This window comes from Oryctolagus cuniculus, chromosome 1 (genome assembly GCF_051225735.1).
Source record: "Oryctolagus cuniculus isolate XC-2025 breed Fujian yellow rabbit chromosome 1, ASM5122573v1, whole genome shotgun sequence".
In the NCBI taxonomy this organism is placed as follows: Eukaryota; Metazoa; Chordata; class Mammalia; order Lagomorpha; family Leporidae; genus Oryctolagus; species Oryctolagus cuniculus.
The window spans coordinates 20,954,835-20,975,710 of NC_142867.1; the positions used below are offsets into that span (position 1 = coordinate 20,954,835).

The 20,876-nt window shown below is 54.8% G+C and overlaps 1 long non-coding RNA gene across 1 annotated transcript; it reads right to left on the reverse strand.

The window, feature by feature from the left end:
* Positions 1-9,186: 9,186 nt before the first annotated feature.
* On the reverse strand, positions 9,187-20,615 carry LOC127492451 (uncharacterized). The gene is made up of 3 exons (XR_007921940.3): positions 20,477-20,615; positions 12,129-12,331; positions 9,187-9,889 (listed from the first exon to the last, which is right to left on the reverse strand). It is a non-coding gene; the product is annotated as an uncharacterized LOC127492451 (long non-coding RNA).
* Positions 20,616-20,876: the final 261 nt, after the last annotated feature.

Sequence of the window (20,876 nt, forward strand, 5' to 3'; positions counted from 1 at the left end):
CCCACGATGCCTCTGTTCCAAACCCTGAATGCTGTGCAATGTCTCCGGTCGGGTCGTTTCAATGGCCACGGGCTCTCTGGCTTCTCTCAGTAAAGCCTTCCTCTACTTGGCAGAATGGCGCCCAAGGCAAACACCACCTCCGCAGGGAAGCCTTTGCCGGCTGCCCTCCTCTCCGCGCGACCCTCCCCCTCTGGAAGGACTCCCTATAGGGTCCTGTTGGAGCACTGTCACCTTGTATTTCTGCTGCTCAGGGTGTTATATACAATGTGGAAACTCAAGCAAATTTACATAATGTTGTACACAAAGTGTGGTCGAAGACATTTTCAAATGTTATATATAGATATACCATCATTATTATTATTATTATTATTATTTTCTGTGCCTCTAGACTTATGGCTACCCAGCACTTTCACAGATCAGTCTCCCTCACTCCAAGATGAGCCCCAGAAGTCAGAGACATGGCACCGCCTTCATATTTGTATCTCCAGGGACGTATTTAAGTGACTATAGATCTCCATTTCCTCATCTGTGATATGGGACCCTTTGAATAGAGGTAGATTCAATGAGAAAATGAACGAGGGATTAGCACACATAATGGGCTTTTAATAGTGGCTGTGATTGTTTGCAATATTATTACTATTATTGTGCTATTAATCCTATGGCTTTTGGAACAAGGGGTGCACAGAGTGAGAGAGGTATGACCGGAGGAATAGCTGATAGATGGATGGATGATGGATGGAAGAGGATGGGTGATGCCTAGAGGGTGGATGGGTAGCCTTAGAATGGTTAGATGAATGGATGGATGGATGGTGGATGGATGGATGGGTGAAGAATGGGTGAGTGGATGGATGGTTGGTAGATACATGGGTGTGTGGATGAGTGAGTGGGTGGATGGGTGAGTGGATGGGTGGTGCTTGGTTGATGGGTGAGTAGGCAGATAAGTGAATGCATATGTGAATGAATGGGTTGATGTATGTATGGATGGATGGATGGACGGATAGATGGATGGATGGGTGATGAATGGATGGGTGAGTGATAGGTGATGATGGATGGATGGTAGATGCGTGGATGTGTGGATGAGTGAGTAGATGGATGGATGGATGGATGGGTGAGTGATGGGTGATGATGGATGGTTGGTAGATGCATGGATTTGTGGATGAGTGAGTGGGTAGATGGATGGATGGATGGGTGAGTGATGGGTGATGATGGATGGTTGATGGATGGGTGGGTGGATGAGTGAGTGGGTGGATGGATGGATGGATGGATGCTGGATGTATGGTGAATGGATAGGTGGGTGGATGAGTGGATTCATGGGCAGATGCATGGATGGTGTGCGGATGGATGGAGAAAGAGCCCATCTTCTCCTTTACAAATAAGAATAGAAGGAAAGATGCAACAGGACAGCAGGAAGACCAAAGGTCACGGGAGCCGCTGTCACTCAAGCCTTTGGCCACAGAGCAGACTTCCGGTAGGTTCCTCATTTGGCCTCCCTGTGACCGTTGCTAAGTCAGCTTGAGCCGGGTCTGCGGGCTCGGTGGAGACTTCCTGTGGCGCTCCCGAGCTCACGTGCTGAGCCAGGACACTGCCACTGCCTGGAGAGGCTCCCTGAGCGGTTTGTGAGTGTGCAGCTCACGGATGACCGAGTCTCTCCTCTGGGCAGAGAAGCCCTGAGTCCCTCCTCCTCTGTAGCCATCACGGTGGCCTGAGGGGTCTGGAAGCAGAGCCCCCAGAGCTGCCCAGCTGGCCCGAGCCTCAGACATACCCCGGTGAGGGCTCAGGGAAAAGTCTCCAACCCGCTGTCCATGAGGACTAAAGACCAGGGAAGGAGACCAAACCCTGGAGCAGCAGGGCCCAGGCTCCTCCAGGCCCCGCCCACTGGGCCGATGGGAGTGGGCAGCAGCTTCCCTAGGGGCCCTAGAGACTTGAAGGCAGATCCTAGGCCCTGGGTTCTCTCCTGATCCTGCCTGCCACTAGGCCCTGTAAGTTCTCCCTGGGCTGCCAGGAGGCACTATGCATGCTCCAGGGAGCCCCAAGGCCTAGCCATCGGCTGTGGCTGGGGGCAGTTTCCTGGGGGTGGGGATGGAGGGCAGTTGGTATTGAGAAACTGGCATGCCTTTCACTGTACCCCACCATGTCCTCTAAGTGAGTTGCCCTCCACGGCTCCTGGCCACTGACCACCCCCAGACACTGCAGCCTGTGGAAGGCTGGTCGGGGCCACGTGTGTGAGCCCCTGTCCTCATTTCTGGGACTCTGACCTGAGGAAGGAGCCAGGAGGACATGGAGGAACCTCAATCAGACCCACAAAGTCCCCAGCCCTCTGCGGTGGAGCCAGAGTGTCCAGGAGTAAGGGTCCCAGCTCCTCCCAGTACCAGCTGTGTGGCCTGAAGTGAGGTGCCGCCCTTCTGCCTCTAATTCATGGCTGGATACAGGGGGCTGGGCCCAGGGCTGCAGGGAAGGGTAGCCAGAGAGGAGAGGACCATGAGGTGTACACTTCAGGGCCCAGAAGCCGCGAGGAGAGAGTGTGCGGGGGGCAAGGGGACTTGGAAGCTGCAGGCTCCGGCCTGTGTGCCCTCTGCACACACCCAAGGATCACAGAGAGCAGCAGTGGGTGTGGGGAGGGCAAGACCTCCATCTTTTACTAAACTGGAACTTCTGGGGGTTCCTCAAAAAGTTCACGGGAAAATGGAATCCAAAGATAAGTTTACTTTGCTTTTTTAAAAAATTAAATGCCATGCATATGTTGGGTCTTTTAAAAGTGCATGGGAGTGGCAGGTGCTGGGGGTTAAGTGGCCACTTGGGACACCCGTATCCCATATGCAAGCGCCTGCGAGAGTCCTGGCTACTGTGCTTCCAATCCAGCTCACTGCTAATGTGCCAAGAAAGCAACGGGGGGTGGCTCAGGTACTGGAGACAACACCACCCAAATGGGAGACCCAGAGAGAGTTCCTAACTCCTGGCTGTGGCCCGACCCAGCCCTGGCTGTTGTGGGCATTTGGAGAGTGAACCTGTGTCACTCTGCCTTTCAAATAAATAAATACATCTTTTTTAAAAGTGCATGAAAATGTGTATTATGAAAAAACTACCCATGGATTTCAATGTTTTGCATCAAAAAATAACCTTACCTTTTTATGTATTTATTTTCCCTTTATTTGAAAGGCAGGAGAGACAGAAGTAGACAGAGGGAGGGGCTTCCACTTACTGCTTCACGCTCCCAAAATGCCCACAGCAGCTGGAGTGGGGCCAGGCTGCAGCCAGGAGCCCAGAACTTAATTCTGATCTCCCTTATGGGTGGAAAGGGCCCAAGCCTCGAACCCTTGCCTGCTGCCTCCCTAGGTGTGCATAAGCAGGAGACTGGATTGAAAGCCGAGGAGCCAGGACTGGAACCAGGAGCTCTGATACAGAATATGGGAGTGACAAGTGGCGACTTAACCACTACACCCCATGCCCGCCCTGATAAAAACATCTATTAATTCCATTTTCTGTGAGCTATTTAAGGACTTTCATGCTTGCTGTGTGCTCTAAGGTCTGATCTCACCCAGGAGAGAGGACAGCCCGGAGGAGGAAGTGGGTCTCCCATACACAGCGTGGTTGAGAGGCCTCCTCTGTGAACGGCAGGGTCTGGGCTGAGCTCCGGCCACAGAGGTATCACGGATGACCCTGTGTGGGCTCAGATACGCACCACGCACCGTGGGGGCCTGGGAGGGATCGCACTGACTCACACCCTGCTACCTCCCACACCTGCCCACCTGAGGAGGCTGCCGGGAGGAGGAAGAGGAGGAAGGCAGGAGGCAGATGGCAGGTGCAACCGGCAACCACTGCCTAGCGGCCCAGAGGCCTTTGCTGCAAGTCCCACCCAGCTCCAGTGCTGAAACGGGGGGTGATGTGCTCTCAGGGGTAGAGGGGGAGGCAAGCAGAATAAGGGTCTTTGGAAGAACGGATTTGAGAGCAAAGATCCTATTCGCTGCCTGGATTGCCCACCCGGCCCCTTTCAGCCTCTTCCTTCCACACATGGCTGGCCGTGTTCCAGGATGAGTCATCATGACAGAGGAGCCGGCCGGGGACTATTAAAACACACGTGACACCAAGAGGAAGTGCGTGGAAGGCTCTGCTACAGTCCGACCAGGATTTGCCTTCCCAACTCATGCAGAGATACAAAGCCCAAAGTTGCGGGTGGGTGGGACTAGGAGGTGGGTGCTTGCTCCCATTATCTGGCTAGCAGGTGAGCTTATTGGGGGGGTCCTTAGGTCACTGGGGTGAGCCCTTGGAGGGCACTGTCATGGGAGCGTTGGGTGTGAAAACTGAGTCAGACCTCACGGCTGTTTTCCAGGTCACCACGTGATTATTCCTCTACCATCCCATTGGCTTCAACAGTCTCGGTACCCACGGGCTGCCCCATCTTGGACTATTGGACCTCCCAAACCATAAGAGGGAATAAAACCCCTCCCTTCCTAAGTGGCCCGGCTCACGTACCTGTTACAGCAGCCAACGATTAATGAAGATGCACAAGCAGAAGGCAAAAGAGCCGAGATCACAAGGGGATTTTGCAAAACCACAGAGGGGGCGTCGCCTGCAGATTGGTCCATGGACACAAAGAGGTTGCAGGTGATCTGCCCTCCAGGAACCAGGACGTGGGTTCCACATGCGCCGAGACAGTGAGAAGGCGAGTGGGGGGCACTCAAGAAAGGAGTGGAAGCAACAGACGAAGACATCTGGAATTACAAAGGCGTCCCGAAAATAAGACAAATGACACAGAGGATAACAGAGACACGGAGGAGCACCTGAAGAAAACCACACCCCAAGCATGGAGAACAGAGACCGAGACGAGCCGTGCGTCTGTCTCGTGGGGCTGTTGTCACACAGCGCCACCAAGGCTCGGCTTCAGGCACGAGACAGTCGCTGGCACGCAGTTCTGAGGCTGGGACTCTGACACCCGGCTGCTGGCAGGGACAGCTGCCTCTGAGCACCTCACGGGACAGTCTGGCCCGCGACCCCTCCCAGCTTCCGGGGACGCTGCTGTCCCTGAGGTTCCTCAGCTTCCAACTGCCACACTCCGGTCTCCGCCTTCACCACCCCATGTCGCTTTCTCTCTGTGGATCTGCGTCTCTTCTCCTCCTCCTATAAGAACCAGGCCTGTGCTGTAGTAGGTTAGGCATCCACCTGTGACGCTGGCATTCCATAGGGGCGTCGGTTCAAGTCCCAGGTGCTCCTCTTCCGATCCAGCTCTCTGCTGTGGCCTGGGAAAGCAGTAGAAGATGGCTTGAGTGCTTGGGCCCCTGCACCCACGTGGGAGACCCGGAAGAAGCTCCTGGCTCCTGGCTTCGGATTAGCACAGCTCTGGCCATTACGGCCATGTGGGGAGTGAACCAGTGGATGGAAGACCCCTCCCTCTGTCTCTCCCTCTCTCTGTCCGTAACTCTGCCTCTCAAGTAATACATAAATCTTCAAAAAAATATAAGAGCCCATGCTATTGGAATCCAGTCTACCCTACTCTCACAGACCTCATAGCCTGAGACCCAGATCTGCCATGGATCTCCCATGAGGTCACATTCCGAGAGGCTGGGTTAGGGCTTCGACGTACCCCATAGCAGTCACAGGGAAGCAGGAAAGGACAGGAGGGCATCCCAGAGAGCCAGGACATTCACATTGCGAGCGCGCTTGGAAAGAAAACCAGAAACCACAACCATGGAAAACTTTATTTTCTGAAATAAAAGGTTGAATGTGGAGACAGGAAGCTGGCTCAGGACCGTGAGCATCCAGTTTTATATTCGTTTTCTTTTTTTTTTTTACTTTTTATTTATTTGAGAGAGACAGATGGAAGTAGAGACAGAGCTCCCATCTGGTTCACTCCCCAGTTGTCCCCAGATGGCCCCAGCTGCCAGTAGCCCAATCCAGGTCTCCCAAGTGGATGGCAGGGACTACCCAGACACTTGAGTCGTCACCACTGCCTCCCAGGTGTGCAGGAGCCAGAAACTGGAGTCGGGGGCTAGACCCGGGACTGGAACTCAGGTACTCCGAGACGTGACGTGGGCATCTCAACTGCTGGCCCATTGCATTCTGATGAGGTACCGAGTTGCAAGGCTAAAGAAGGACTCCTATAGCAGCCAGGCAAAAGTCTCCAGTCACACAAGTGGGGGCAATCGGGTTGTTTTCAGATTTCTCTAGAAACACAGTGTGCTGGAGGCAGTGGAGCAACGTCGACAAGGTCCACTACAAGGATAGAAAGTGTGACCCAAGAAACTGATACCCAACTAAGTGTCCTTCAAACACAGAGCCCACAGATAGACATTTCTGAGCATTTGATAACTTAGGGGAAGACTGCGTCACAGTTCCTCGTAAAATAATTGGGCAATGAAATTGAGTCAACGGGAGTGGCTGTTTGGCACAGCAGCTAAGATGCTGTTCGGACACCTGCGCCCCTCTCAGAGTGCCTGGGTTTGGGTTCTGCCTCCACTCCAGGTTTCAGCTCCCTGCTAATGTGTAGTGGAATGAGAAGGCCATGCCAAGATGGCCGCTGGCAAGCCAGCGTCAGTTACTCAGGAATGGCTTCAGAACCCACCTGGCAACGGAGCCTGCCTGGCAACAGGCTGTGGTTGGATGGCTTTGGAAACCACATGGCAACAGAGCCTGCCTGGCAACAGGCTGTGATTGGATGGCTTCGGATACTGCCTGGCAACAGGCTGTAATTGGTTAGGGCACAGACCTCCCTTTGACTGGATTGGCTGCCTTGGCTATATAAGCTGCTGTACCAACTGAAATAAATGAGTCTGCAGGCTGCTTGCCTCTGGCCTGCTTTCACCCTACTCCCCCCGGGGTCTGTGTGGTGACTCCGCGCCTCTTGCCCCTACCATTTTCCTCCTCTCAGAACGAATCCACAGCATCACTAATAAACACCCTGGAGACAGCGGTGAGATCCTGAGTAGGTAGCTTAATGCCACCCTGTGGAAGACCCAGATTCAGTTCCGTTCCTGGCTGCCCAGTCCCAGCTGTCACAGGCATTTGGGAAGTGAACCAGAGGATGAGAGCTCTTGTCAGCCTCTCTCTCTGTCTCTCTACCTTTTTAATAAATAAAATAATTCAATAAGCAAAATGTTTAAAAAAGAAAACAAATCTAGTCAACAAAGGACTTTGTCAACATAAAAATCTCAGAAGGTAAAACCAGGGTAAACATATTGGTGATCAGAGCAGAATCCATCCCAATAAGTAAATCAGAAACTTAGTGAATTTGGACTGTAGAACACAGTGCTAATGTTATAGACACCAACAACACGAACAATATTAATGAGACTAATGAGCGTTGAGAGATGGGGCAGGAGGGCTTGAAGAAGTATGAATGTGCTATTTTCTCATTTTCCACAGCAAGAATCAGTTGCTATGGGATGAAGATGAAAGATGTCACTTAAAAAATAACATGATGTGGGACTGGTGCTGTGGCGCAGTGGGTTAATGCCCTGGCCTGAAGCGCCAGCATCCCATATGGGAGCTGGTTCACATCCCGGCTGCTCCACTTCTGATCCAGCTCTCTGCTATGGCCTGGGAAAGCAGTAGAAGATGGCGCAAGTCCTTGGGCCCCTCTGCCTGTATGGGAGACCTGGAAGAAGCTCCTGGCTCCTGGCTTCGGATCGGCACAGCTCTGGCTGTTGCAGCCAACTGGGGAGTGAACCATCAGATGGAAGACCTCTCTCTCTCTCTCTCTGCCTCTCCTCTCTCTGTGAAACTCTGCCTTCAAATAAATAAATAAATCTTTTAAAAAATAACATGATGATTATAATCTTATAATTAATACTTTACACAATTATGTTTCTTAAAGATCCTGATAGGAACTCATGTCATGTAAAAAGTCATTCATCTAAAATTTAGCAATTTCTTCTGTTGTGATGCACGAATTATATTTTGAAATGATTTTAGATTTGCAGACAGTGTGCAGGGTTTCGCTCATACGTGTTGCCCAGTAACGTCTTATGTAACCAAGGTCCACTTGTCCACACTCAGACGCTAACATTGGTGTAACATTAGCAGCTGCATTTTAGACGCTATTCAGGTTTCACCAGTTTTTCACGAACCTCCTTTTCTGTACCAGAAGCCAACCCAGGGTACCACATTGCCTCTAGTAGCCCTGCTTCTGTGCTTGCCCCCACCATGGGGTCTCCTGTTGATGCCCCTCCAAACAAGGGAGCCCCTGCTGTTTCCCCAGCTGTGTCTCAGTTCCTTCCCCAGAGCCCCCTACCCCACTCCGTTAAGACTTTTTAAAAAATTTGAAATCCACAAAGACATAAAGTTCCCATCCACTGGCTCCTTCCCCAAGTGCCCCCAACACTGGGGCTGGGCCAGGCCACAGTCAGTAGCCAGTGAACTCAATGGGGTCTCCCATGCGGGTGTCGGGGACCTGGGTACTCAAGCCAACACCTGCTGCCTCCAGGGTGTGCATTAGCAGGAGGCTGGACAAGAAACAGAGCTAGGACTGCAACTCAGGCAAGTGGAACATAAGACACGGACACCCCAAACAACGGTTTAACCTCTGTACCAAGCACCCTTCCTGGTCTCTAGTGCTAGGTTCCAGCCCTAAGTGTTGGGTTAGCAAATCATTGTTTCTTAGGTGGTTGTTACAAAAAAGAAAGAGCTGACCTCAGTCGGTTCTGAACTGGACCGGGGCTGACCGCCTTGCGAACGGCAGGGTTCTGCTCTATGGATGGCCCCGGAACGAAAGTTGCGCTCCCCACCCACGGAACTGAAAATGGCGGAATGAGCGGAAGTAGAAGAGCCCGACATCTTTAAGAAGCAAGGTGGTCCTAGGCTCACTGCATCCACGTACTCAAAGCAGGGGACCTCACCCCCCTGCCACTCGCCCACCCCCCCCGCCCCCGCAGAGAGAGAGGAGCATCAAGGAATGTACGGACAAATGCTAAAATCCTCTCCATGATGACTAAATATTTTCAGAGAGCTGCCCTGGGGACATCACCCAGCCGCCTGGCCTCAGGAGACTGCCCCTGTGTTCTATGGGCTCCTCTGCTGCCCTCACTCCTCCCAAGCTGCCGTGTGGAACTCTCTGTGAAGATCTGTCCTTTGTCCCTCACGTACTGATTGAGTCAATCATGTGTTCGTACCAGTACGACCTCATGAATATTTATTCTTGGGAGTGCAATTCAATACCACCATTATCTATTTCATTGCTTAAATTATTCCAGCCTCGGCCTTTGGGAGTTTTTATTAAGGTTGGCTCTTGTGTCTTTTTTTTTTTTAATCCTTTCTTCTTCTTTCTTTCTTTATTTTGGTCATTACTTCATGGACTTTATCTTTTAGAGCAGTTTCAGGTTCGCAGCAAAGCTGAGCAGAAAGTTCAGAGTTCCCGTCCAGTCCTTCGCACCCACGGTATCCCGATCATTAACACCTTGCATTAGTGGCGCGCGTATGCGACCGGCGATGAGCCAACAGCGGTCCATGACTGTGTGGATCTTGGAATGGCATGTGGCCACCCTCACAGGATCAGACACAGGAGTTCCACGGGCTTAAAAATCCTGTGCTCCACCTCTGCATCCCCCCACCCTCTTCCTGCACCCCTGGCAAACACCGATGTTTTGACTCTCCGTTGTTTTGCCTTTTCCAGAACGCCATGTAGTTGGAGCTACACAGTACTTTCTTCCACTTAGGATGTGCACTTAGGGCACCACTGTGTTTTTGTCCAGCTCATTCTTTTCTCTGAATAATATTCCGTGGCCTGGATGTTGTGTATCCATGCACCTGTTGAAGGGCACCTTGGTTGCTTCCAAGTCTTGGCAGTTATGAGTGGAGCTGTTGTGAATGTTTGCATGTATTCATTTTTTTATGCAGACCTAAATTTTCAATTCATTTTGTTTGTTACCAGAGGTGGCTGGAACAGAGGTTCTTCTCTTTCCTTAAGAAAAAAATTTCAGACGTGAGACAGAGATTGGCCGTGAGCAAGCAAGCAGGGTCTAATGAACAGAATACACCTGACAGGCGAAGAACCAAGATTGGAGTGGCTGGGAGCGCAGGGCCCACCGTTTCTCCGCCCCCTCTGTCCTCTCCTGAGATCTGTTGGGCAGAAGCCTCTCCAGGTGTGGAATTCATTAAATTCCTCCTTGTGGCTTTATCAGCATGGGGTTATTGAGTCAAGTAGCCGCCCCTCAGGTGTTCCCAGAGGAGGGCTGGGACCCCCGGGACCCCCTCCCCCTCCCCCTTCCCCCTCCCCCTCCCCCACGCATACACAGGGGTTTTGGACACAGGCCTCACAGGGTAAGGGGTTATGCAGTTTTGTAAGAAGTTGCCAAGCCACTCCCCAAGTGGCTGCACCATTTTGCCTTCCCACCGGCCACGAGCGAGCTCTGTGGCTTCACCTCTTCGCTCCCCGGCCTTTGGTGTAATCGTGAGTGTGTGTGAGGATTGTTGTGGGAGGCGAGTGAATGAGGCTGGCATTGCACGTGCTGGCAGAATTCACCACAGCCCTCAGGGTTTGCAGAGTCGGGTTTCTTGAACACAGTGCAAGGGAACAGCAGGCAAGACAGCCAGCGGCTATGTGCTGCAGCATGGACTACACGCCAAAGAAGCATACTTGTTACCACAGTTCCTTTCTTAGTTAGAGTGAGTTTTTCCCATGATTCAGCAGTTTTTCCCAGGTAGGTCATTTGCATTTCTGGGCAGAACTGGGGGCCTGTATGCTCCTTAGTTGTGGGATTTCCCAGGGCCCTGGGGCAGCTCTCCACAAGTATCTCAGGCTCTAATTTGTAATTCCCTAGTGTTGAGTAGCCACTGTCCTGGCTTGCCTCCATCCTCTTTCTTTTTTGGTAAATATTTTCTTGCTTTTTGGCACCAAAGGTGTTCAAGAATCATCTTTTTTTTTTTTTTTTTTTTTTTTTAAGATTTACTGATTTGGAAAGTAGAATGACAAGGGAGAGAGGGAGAGACAGATGGAGATCTTCCATCCACTGGTTCACTCCTCAAATTTCTGTAACAGCCAGGGCCAGGTCAAAGCCAGGAGCCAGGAATCCCATTCTGGTCTCCCATGTAGATAGCAGGGGCCCAGGATTTTAGGCCGGCGTCCTTTGCTGCCTTCCCAGGTGCATTAGCAGGGAGCTGTGGAGGGATCAGAGCAGCTGGGACCCAAACTGGCCCTCAGACACGGGTGGCATGCAGAGGCTTAGCTCACGGCCCCACAGTGCCAGCCCCGCCACCAGCACCTTATATTTTCTTGGGTGTAGTTCTAGAATCGCCATTTCTGCAGGTAGCCCAGGGGCCTGTACTGGAAAATGTTTAGAGATCAAGATGTGGGTGCGAGCAGGGGCCTATCGCTCCTGCTGCATCCCAGCCCCCAGCCCCTGTCTGAGGACAGAGCTAGGACAGACACGCATACCCGGAGCGCCGTTTATTTCTGTGCCTCGCTGCGTGTATATGAAACATGAGTTCATACTGACATCTCTGGCTGGCATCCAGCAGTACAGCATTCGTTCTAACTTCCCCCACGCCCTCCTCATAACCTCTTTTTCTCAAAGTGAAAATCCTGCCTCTGGTTGTCTACCCTGTGCACCTGAGGGGTGTTCAAATACTCCATGGAAAATTCTAAGTCAGAAAAGATCATGCATGGATTTCAAAGTTTCTGTGTCACCGTAAACCTATCTTCTAATTCCATTTCCTATGAACTCCTTGTTTGTTCAACCTCGTATTTTAGCAAGGTCGGCCTGGAATTGCTAACCTGGACCCTATAACCTACCCACCCATCCTCTGTCTATAGGAGTGCCTAAGAGACACCCCCAGAATTGTATGCATCACATTTTAGTAGCAGCTACTTCTGGGTGAAGGGGGTTTGGGTGACTTTTTCCCTTTGTCACCAATGCATATCAGTTGGCGTATTCGTTGTTATGTCTAGATGATTTTGACAATAAAGGAACTGCTCTCCTTTATTGGTCGACACACGGAACACTGCTGGGGGGAGGGGAGCGGAGGCTCCCTACTGGGTTTAGTGCTACAGAGAGCATCCCTGAGCCCAAGGAGGGTCAACGTGCTGAGCGAGGTGACGGGACAGGAGCCAGACTGGCTGGGCCGAGGACTGGACGGAAGGCGAGGATGAGGAAGTGGCCAAGGCGAGTGCTGTTGTTTTTATCGCCCGTCTTGTATCTTACCTTCTCCCACCTTAGGTGCCTGGGAACCACACCCACAAGCCTGCTCCCACCTGTCCTGGGCCTCCCCCTGCCTCCACAGGTTCCACTCCACAGGGCTCAGGTGGCACTGGTCGCTTGCTTTCCTCAGCGGCTCCCAGGTCACCCTGGCACTGTGGTCCCAAGCGACGTTGATGAGTCTTAGGTCTCCAGAGACGATCCAGGGGCTGTGGGAGGCAGGAGGGGACAGTGGCTGGATTGACCTAAGTCATGAAGGGAAATCGCTTTGTTTCAATTGTTTTTGGTGTTGTCGTTTTTAAAGGTTTTATCGATTTATTTGAAAGGCAGAGAGAGCAGGGAGAAAGAGAGCTTCCGTCCACCGGTTCACTACCCAAATGGCTGCCATGGCCAGAGCTGGGCCAGGCAGAAGCCAGGAGCCAGGAGCTCCATCTGGGTCTCCCACGTGGGTGCAGGGACCTAACTACCTGGGTCATCTTCCACTGCTTTCCCAGGCATATTCGCAGAGAGCTGGATCAGAAGTGGAGCAATGGAGACCTAAACCAGTATTCCCCGTGTGGGATGCTGGCATTCCAACCGGCAGCTTGGCCAGCTATGCCACCATACCGGTCCCCTGTTGTCTGGTTTTGTTTTTTTTTTTTTATCTCTGTCTTTTTTTTTTTTTTTTTTTTTTTTTTTTTTTTTGACAGGCAGAGTGGACAGTGAGAGAGAGAGACAGAGAGAAAGGTCTTCCTTTTCCGTTGGTTCACCCCCCCAATGGCCGCTGCGGCTGGCGCGCTGCGGCCAGCACACTGCGCTGATCCGAAGCCAGGAGCCAGGTGCTTCTCCTGGTCTCCCATGCGGGTGCAGGGCCCAAGCACTTGGGCCATCCTCCACTGCCCTCCCTGGCCACAGCAGAGAGCTGGACAGGAAGAGGAGCAACCAAGACAGAATCCGGTGCCCCAACCGGGACTAGAACCCCGTGTGCCGGCGCCACAGGCAGAGGATTAGCCTAGTGAGCCATGGCGCTGTCCCTGTTGTCTGTTTTTTATAGGCACTTAATAGCACATGTGCCAAAAAATGAGATTATTATAAAGAATAAAGAAATCAAAAGAGAGGAGTTTTTGTTTTTGTTTTTGTTTTTGTTTTTGTTTTTGACAGGCAGAGTGGACAGTGAGAGAGAGACAGAGAGAAAGGGCTTCCTTTCCGCTGGTTCACTCCCCAAGTGACTGCTATGGCCGGCGCACTACACTGATCCGAAGGCAGGAGCCAGGTGCCTCCTCCTGGTCTCCCATGCGGGTGCAGGGCCCAAGCACTTGGGCCATCCTCCACTGCCTTCCTGGGCCACAGCAGAGAGCTGGACTGGAAGATGAGCAACCGGGACAGAATCCAGCGCTCTGACCGGGACTAGAACCCAGGGTGCTGGCGCCGCAGGCAGAGGATTAGCCTAGTGAGCTGCCAAGAGAGGTGATTTTAACACATCCTTCTCAATAACTTCTAGGGAAAGCTGACAAAAAAATCCAGTAAGAAACAGATGTTATAAATAACATAACTAACAAAATCTTCCTGGTATATCTTGAGACACACATAAGAATAGAATTATTTTCAAGGATACATAGAATTTGCTACAATTCTCCTGGGCCATAAAATAAGTCTCAACACATTTCAAAAGGTCAAAATGTGACCACTGTGAAACCTGTAGTGACAGAACAACAAAATTTCCGAATGTCTAGAACTTTTCCCATTTGTTCTGTTCACTTTTCATGGAGAAACAAGTTCACATTTCAGAAAAAAGTTGCAAAAATAAAAGCAGTACAAAGACCACCCAAAAATCGCTTACCCAGAGTCACTTATGCATCCCTATTACTGCACAATGCTTTCTCCTGCTTCCCTCTCTCCTTCCTCCAGGCCTCTCACTGCGCACGCACACACAAACACACACACATGCATCAACCTTCCAGAGTGGACCCCCAGCCTCCTCTTGGGCTGCCCCAGCCATTGCTGCATGCAGCAGAGAGACAGGCCTTCCCCCAAACTACTGATTTCTGAGCTAACTAAAAGGGGTCCGGGGGCTGGCGTCGCAGCACAGTGGGTTAAGCGTCTGCTGGCGACACAGATGTCTCAGTCTGCATCCCCTATGAGTTGGTGTCCTGGTTGCTTTGCTTGCAATTCAGCTCCCTGCTAGTGCTCCTAGGAGGGCATCAGAGGACGGCCTGAGTACTTGGGCCCCTGACTCACACTTGGGAGACTTGGATGGAGCGCCTATCTTCAGCCTGGCCCAGCCCCAGCCATTGGGACCATCTGGGGAGTGAACAAGCAGATGGAAGGGTGCTCTCTCTCTCTCTCTCAATATCTCTATTATCATCTCTACCTCTACCTCTATGTCTCTCTCAATCTCTGTGTCATTCTAACGCCAGTGCGTTCTGGGGTGCTTTGGTGCCGAGCCGTCGGAGCTGCAAGCGACACGATGCAGCGTGGAGAGCTGAGTGGCCCTGGGGTCCCCTAGTGCATGCGGGGTATGACGAGGCCCCCTGAGGCCCCTGCATCTCCAGGGGAACCATCTGCCCAGGGGCGGGGTGGGGCGATGGCTTTCTCCCCGTCCTGGTGCAGCTAAGGAGGAACACCCGCAAGGCTGGGATTTCCTGGGCGAGTGCAAGAGAAAGATGGAGGAGGAATCCAGGAACCGCAAGAGAGCTGCGGAAATGGTGAGCCCTCTGATTCCTGCTTGCAAACGGAAAGCAGGAGGGCAGAAGCCGGCCACCAGAAAGCAGGCGGTGGAGGGGCCGGGCGCTGCAGACCTGGGCAGGAGGGAGGGAAGTAGATAAGGGAGTGGCTCCCGGGCAGGACGGGAAGCAGGGTTAGCGACCCCATGGGCATCTGCGGCCTGCCTGGAGCCTTCCTCCTCTGGCTACTCTGGCTTGTCTCAACCTTCAGCCTTCCCCGGCCGCCCAACACCCCTCCATCAGGAGCCCTGATCGCCCTGGATTCACTTGGGGTCTCCCCGGCTGTCCCCCTAAAGCCTGGCCCTGGGCGTTGGTAGTCCCCGTGTCCCCCCCAGCACTGGTCAGGCACATCAGGGATTGGGGGTGAGTCTGAGTCCGAAGGGGCCTTGACCTTGGGGGCGTTCAACACCCACCTTACGGCAGGTAAAATGGGAGGCCAGAGAGGTTAGCAAACCTGCCTGGGATGGCACAGCAGACCTGCCCTGTGACTGAAGCTGCTGCAGCTGATAAGACCAGAGAGAGGAGGGGACAGCTGGGACGAAGCCCTGGAACCTGTGCTCTGTGCCTGTGAGGGCGCTGGGTGCAGTGGGGGACTCCCCTCCATTGCCAAGAGGCTGCCGCTCAGGAAGGAGGCTACAGGGGCAAGCTGGGTGGGGGCCCTGAAAGCTCCCCCTCCCCTACCCCCACGGCCAGCGTCTCATCCACTCATTCACCCGCTCACTCACCCATCGTACCTCCGCAGGCTCCCTATCCCTCCATCGCCCTGGCCCTTTGCCTCCTGCAGGTCTTGGGTTCCCGATGCCCCGCCCCTGCTGGGTGAATGGTTAGCCATACAGGACCCATGGCTGAGGGGTCTGAGGTCATGGGCATGGGGACAGACGCTGGGGCTATGTGGGCTTCTGAGGTGGCAGGTGGCGTCTCCTGCCCAGGCTGAGAGGTGCCCCGGGCAGACTCCCTTCCCTGGACCTTCCCGCCCCCAGCATCCCTGGCCTTTCCCAACTCCGGTCCAGGTGGCTCCCTGCCATCCGTGGAGCAGAGGCCCCGCCCAGTAACCGAACTTCCGGGTCTTCCTCTCCCCTCCACCCCCATTCGGTGCACAGCTCTCCCCGCGGAGCCCCTGTAGGACGTCGGCACCCAAAGCTGAAATACCGTGTTCACCTGCTCGTTCAGTCACTCACTCAACAAACGCTCACGGGGCACCTCCTCTGAGCCAGGCCCTGCATAGAGGACAAAAGCAGCGGGGAGAGAGGGCAGGGCAGTGAGTGCTGGAGGCAGAAGGCAGGGGAGCGAGCAGCGCTGTGCGGCACAGCACTGCCGGAGCGGGGATGCTCGTCTTTACTCCGACCCAGAGAGGGGCAGCTGGCCAAGCAGCAAGCAGCCTCCCGGCCTGGCCTCCCTCCCCCTCCCCCCCAGCCTGCAAAGGTTACCTCTGTGGTGATCTCAGCCTGGAAAAGACAATGAAGAGGCCACCCAGAGAGCTGCCACGCTCGCCAGCAAGGACAGCCAGCTGGCATGGAGGCGGGCGCAGGCCCCGCCCCTCCAGGAGTCTGATCCTGGGGTGGGGGTGCGGCTGGGGGGCCGACAAGGAAACAGGGGCTCCCTGTCTGGGGGCCCCAGCCTTGGGCTCCTGCGTTGGCTCAGACCCCAGGAACCCTCCTCTAAAGAGGTCCTGCTGCGTGTGCAGCTCCTGCCTTGGGAAGGCCCCGGCGCTGGTGGTGTCCCACGCCCTTTTAGGGGTCCCCCTTGCCTCTGGTCCGGAGTCAGAGGAAGAGCCCCAAAGGGCAGCCAGAAGTTTGGGTTCCAGCCCAGCCCTCCTTGCCTGCCTCGTCTGGTAGCTGGTTGGGTCCGGTCAGCTCTCTGTGTGTCACAGTCCCATGAATGCAATTTTGGGGGAGTCCCTGTCTCGGGAGGAGGAAACTTGCAGAGGGAGACGGACTTTCCACTGATCTAGGTTTCTTAAAAACATATATTTATTTATTCATTTGAAAGGCAGAGTTACAGAGCAGAAGAGGGAGAGAGAGAGAGAGAAAGTGAGAGAGTGAGAGAGAGAAAAAGAGAGAGAGGTCTTCCATCTGCTGGTTCACTCCCTAGATGGCTGCAATGGCCGGAGCTGCACCGATCCAAAGCCAGGAGCCAGGAGCTTCTTCCAGGTCTCCCACACGGGAGCAGGGACCCAAGGACTTGGACCATCTCCCACTGCTTTCCCAGGCCATAGCAGAGAGCTGGATCAGAAGTGGAGCAGCCGGGACTTGAACCGGTGCCCATATGGGATGCCTGCGCTCCAGGCAGCGGCTTTAACCCACTGCCCCACAGCGCCAGCCCCTGATCCACGTTTCTGACGCTGTGTCTTACCAGCATATAAAGACGAAACTGCAAGCGTTCGCTGAGCTATGTCGAGGCTCCTGAGTTTATCCCAGGGCCCGTCTTGCAAGTGACACTATCTGGGGACCTGGAGCCCCCTCCACCATCATCTCCTGGGAACTGTGGGTGCACCTGCCTCCCCCACGCACACCCACTGCAGTCAGGCCTCTTGGAGCACCAGGGCCTCCCTGATTTCCCCCACAGCTAAGCACACGCAGCTGGGCAGACACATGCATGTGCACTGGCAGAGGCACACAGACACAGCCGCAGGCACACACTCCAGCCCTAGACATCACACGCTCCCCCGCCCGCCCCTGGGGGCTTTACACATCCCTCAGTCAGTGATTAAGACGTATTTGCTAAATAATAAATGAGCAGAACCTCTCAAATCCAGGAAGCCAGGGAGCCAGGCTGGGCCCTGCCTGTCTGCAGCGCCTCTGCCTCCCAGCCTGCCCAAGCTGGAGTGGGGGACGGAGAGACTCTGCTGAACTGCCGGGACCCCCTCCCCTGGGGCTGGTGGCTGGGACAGGGAGAACTGTCCCTGGGGGAGGGGCAGCTAGCGGGGAGCAGAAAGCGAAGGGCGGTGCCCTGGCCTGGCCTGGCAGTGGCCCTGGCCCCTAACTCCCACCGCCTCCAGTGAGCTCCCACACCCTGTCTGGCGGGCCTGCAGGGAAGGACCTAGGGTCCAGTCCAGCCCGTCCGCATGCGCTGAGGCTTGCAAACGTTCAGTCAAGTCCCGGGTGGCCTGACCCACCCCGCCCAAGCTAAGCTGCTGCTCTTCTGCTGAACTTGAACTTGACTCTCTCCAGATGCAGTGCCGTTCGCAGGCAGGGAGTAATCGCCAAACCCACATTGCTGCTGTCGGGAGCTGGCCGGGGGCCTGGTCACAGGATGTCTGGGGGAGTGGACAGTGCCTAGTTGAGCCATGGGCCGTAGGGGTCAGGGTAGGGGTGGGGTGGGGGAGCAGGGGCAAGGCCCAGCTCTGGCTCCAGACAGGACTCTGCCTGCACCTGGCCCTCCGTGGCCGCTGCTGCCTCCAGGGGCACTGGTGAGGGCCCCAGAGGGGGGTTGTGGGTGTCATGGGGTCTCTTTCTCCTCCTTGGTGCTGGAAACCCCATCCCTGAGCAGTTGTAGGGAGGACAGTGTTTAGAACAACGGGGAAACCAAACCCAGGCAGACACCTAGGAGGAGTTGCTGCACAGCGAGTCGGGGGCCAGGGTGACGGGAGGTTGGGTAAGTGGACGCCCCGTCCAGGGCTCCTTCCCCAGTGCTGACTCCTCGGGCTAGAGGGCGGGAGCAAAGCAGTTAGAGACGGTGGCCCCAGGACTCTGCTTCCCAGGGGCAGCCTGTAGGCGAGGCTGTGCCCCGCCCCCACCCCGACTTCCTGCTGACACCCCCAAGTGCAAAGCCTAAGAGAAAGGGGAGCTCCGAGCCACCTCTTCTCATCTTCCCCAGCCCTGCAGGGCCCAGCCCAGAGCCAGGCTGCAGGCTGTAGCTTCAAACGCTGCCTCCTGCCCGACGCCAGTTCCCTCCGGGAACGCTCCGTGCCCTCGGCTGCCAGCATTCCTGGCACGATGTTTCTCCTTGGCCGGGAGGGAGGGGCCACGTGTTCCCCATATGCCACCAGGGTGGGACGTTCACAGCGAGCAGCTGAGCCGCCGCTCCTCGTGCCCCCAGCAGAGACTTTCCTGCCTGACTTCTCTTTGTCCTCTCCAGGGTCCTCCTCCCAGCCAGGGAGGAGACACAAGAGGAGGTTTTAGCATTCTCAGAACCCCGCAGGCACTGGTTTCAGATCAGCAAATACTCATACCCTGAAATCAAATGGGCACATGACCTGTGCTGGGGCCTGCAGGGCCAGGTAGATGCAAGCCCTGCCCCCCTCACCCACTCAGCCTCCCTCCATCCAGCCACCCATCCACCCGTCCCTGTCATCCATCCATCTGCCCCCATCTACCCATATATCCTTCCCCCCATCCATCCATCCCCATCCATCCCCCATCCATCCATCCCCCATCCATCCATCCATCCATCCCCCATCCATCCACCCCCATCCATCCATCCATCCCCCATCCATCCATCCCCCATCCATCCATCCAAGCATCCATCCATCTCTATCTATCCTCCCATCCATCCATCCACCCATCCCTGTCATCCATCCATCTGTACCCATCCATTCATGTATCCTTCCCCCCATCCATCCATCCCCCATCCATCCCCCATCCATCCATCTGTCCATCCATCCCCCATCCATCCATCCGTCCATCCATCCACCCATCCATCCATCCATCCAAGCATCCATCCCTCTCTATCCATCCTCCCATCCCTGTCATCTATCTATCTGTCCCCATCCATCCATCCCCCATCCATCCATCCATCCCCTATCCATCCATCCCCCATCCATCCTCCATCCTGTCGCTCCCCGTCTTCGTGGAGGAACGACACAGGACCCTGCGCTGTTCTTTTGTCTGCTCGGCCCTCCCCGGGTTTGCTGCTGGTTCTTCCCGGGTTGGCTGCCGTCCCTTCCACCTCCGTGGAAGGGCAGTTCCCCCTAGCCACTTTCCCCACTTCCGCGGGGGAGCGGCACACCGCCGGCCGGCTCTCTCGGGGGCTGCACAGGTGTTCCCCTTAGATGTTCCTGGTGCATGTTGTCTCTCTCCTCCTTTATAGTCCTCTTCCACCAATCCCAACTCTGCTACCCACACGCCGAGTACGCTGCTCTCCTCCAATCAGGAGCAGGTCCTACAGTTTATTGGTTGAACTGGAGGCAGCTGTGTAGAAGCTGTTTCTCCCTTCTCAGCGCCATATTGTGGGAGAGCAGATGCATAGAATAAGTCTTAATTCCAGTAACTCAGTCTAGTCCGAGTTGCTCCCAGTTGCTCCCCACACATCCAAGCATCCATCCGTCTCTATCCATCCTCCCATCCATCCATCCATCCACCCACCCACCCATCTATCCATCCGTATCCATCATCCATCCATTCATCCCCCCATCCATCCACCTCCCCACGCCTCCCTCAATCTCTCTGTCCTCTGATTCTGTCTACTACCTTTCCCCGGTTTCACCCATTTCCCCCTCCTGTTCCTCACCCACCTCTCCACTATCTTGCCTATTCCTGTCTCCCTCCCTGGTTCCCCTTCCTCTACCCCTTCATCCTTCCTCTGGCCAACCAGCGCTGTCTCCTCCGGCCCTCACCTCTCTCCCCTTGCCCATCCACTTCTTCACTTCTCACTGAGAGTCTGCCGTGACCCAGACACTTCCCCTGCGTCCGCTCAGGGCACGGCGTGACTTACACGTTGGCATCTCAGTCAGTGTTTCTTGTCTGAGCCTGGTGGTGCCCCTGCTTCCGGGAGCTTGGGAGACAGAGAGAGTGAAGTTCACGACCAACTCCCACACTGCTGACTGTGCAGTTGGAACTGCGCCTGCGGTTAGGGAGTGGACCGAGCGGAACAATGGAAGGCCCTGGCTCTCATGACTACTGGTGGTGAGCGGGGAGGAGCCTCCCTCACGTGCCCACCATGCTCAGAAACACGGGTGTCCTGGCTGGACGAGCTGGCCAAGTAAGCAGCTGTCCCGCCCCGCCCTCCTAGACCACCCACCCACAGCGCCCTTGACCATGAACACAGTCCAGCCCAGACCTCCTGGGGCCTGGATACCCAGGACCATCACCGCAGGGGCCGCTTCCTGGGTGCT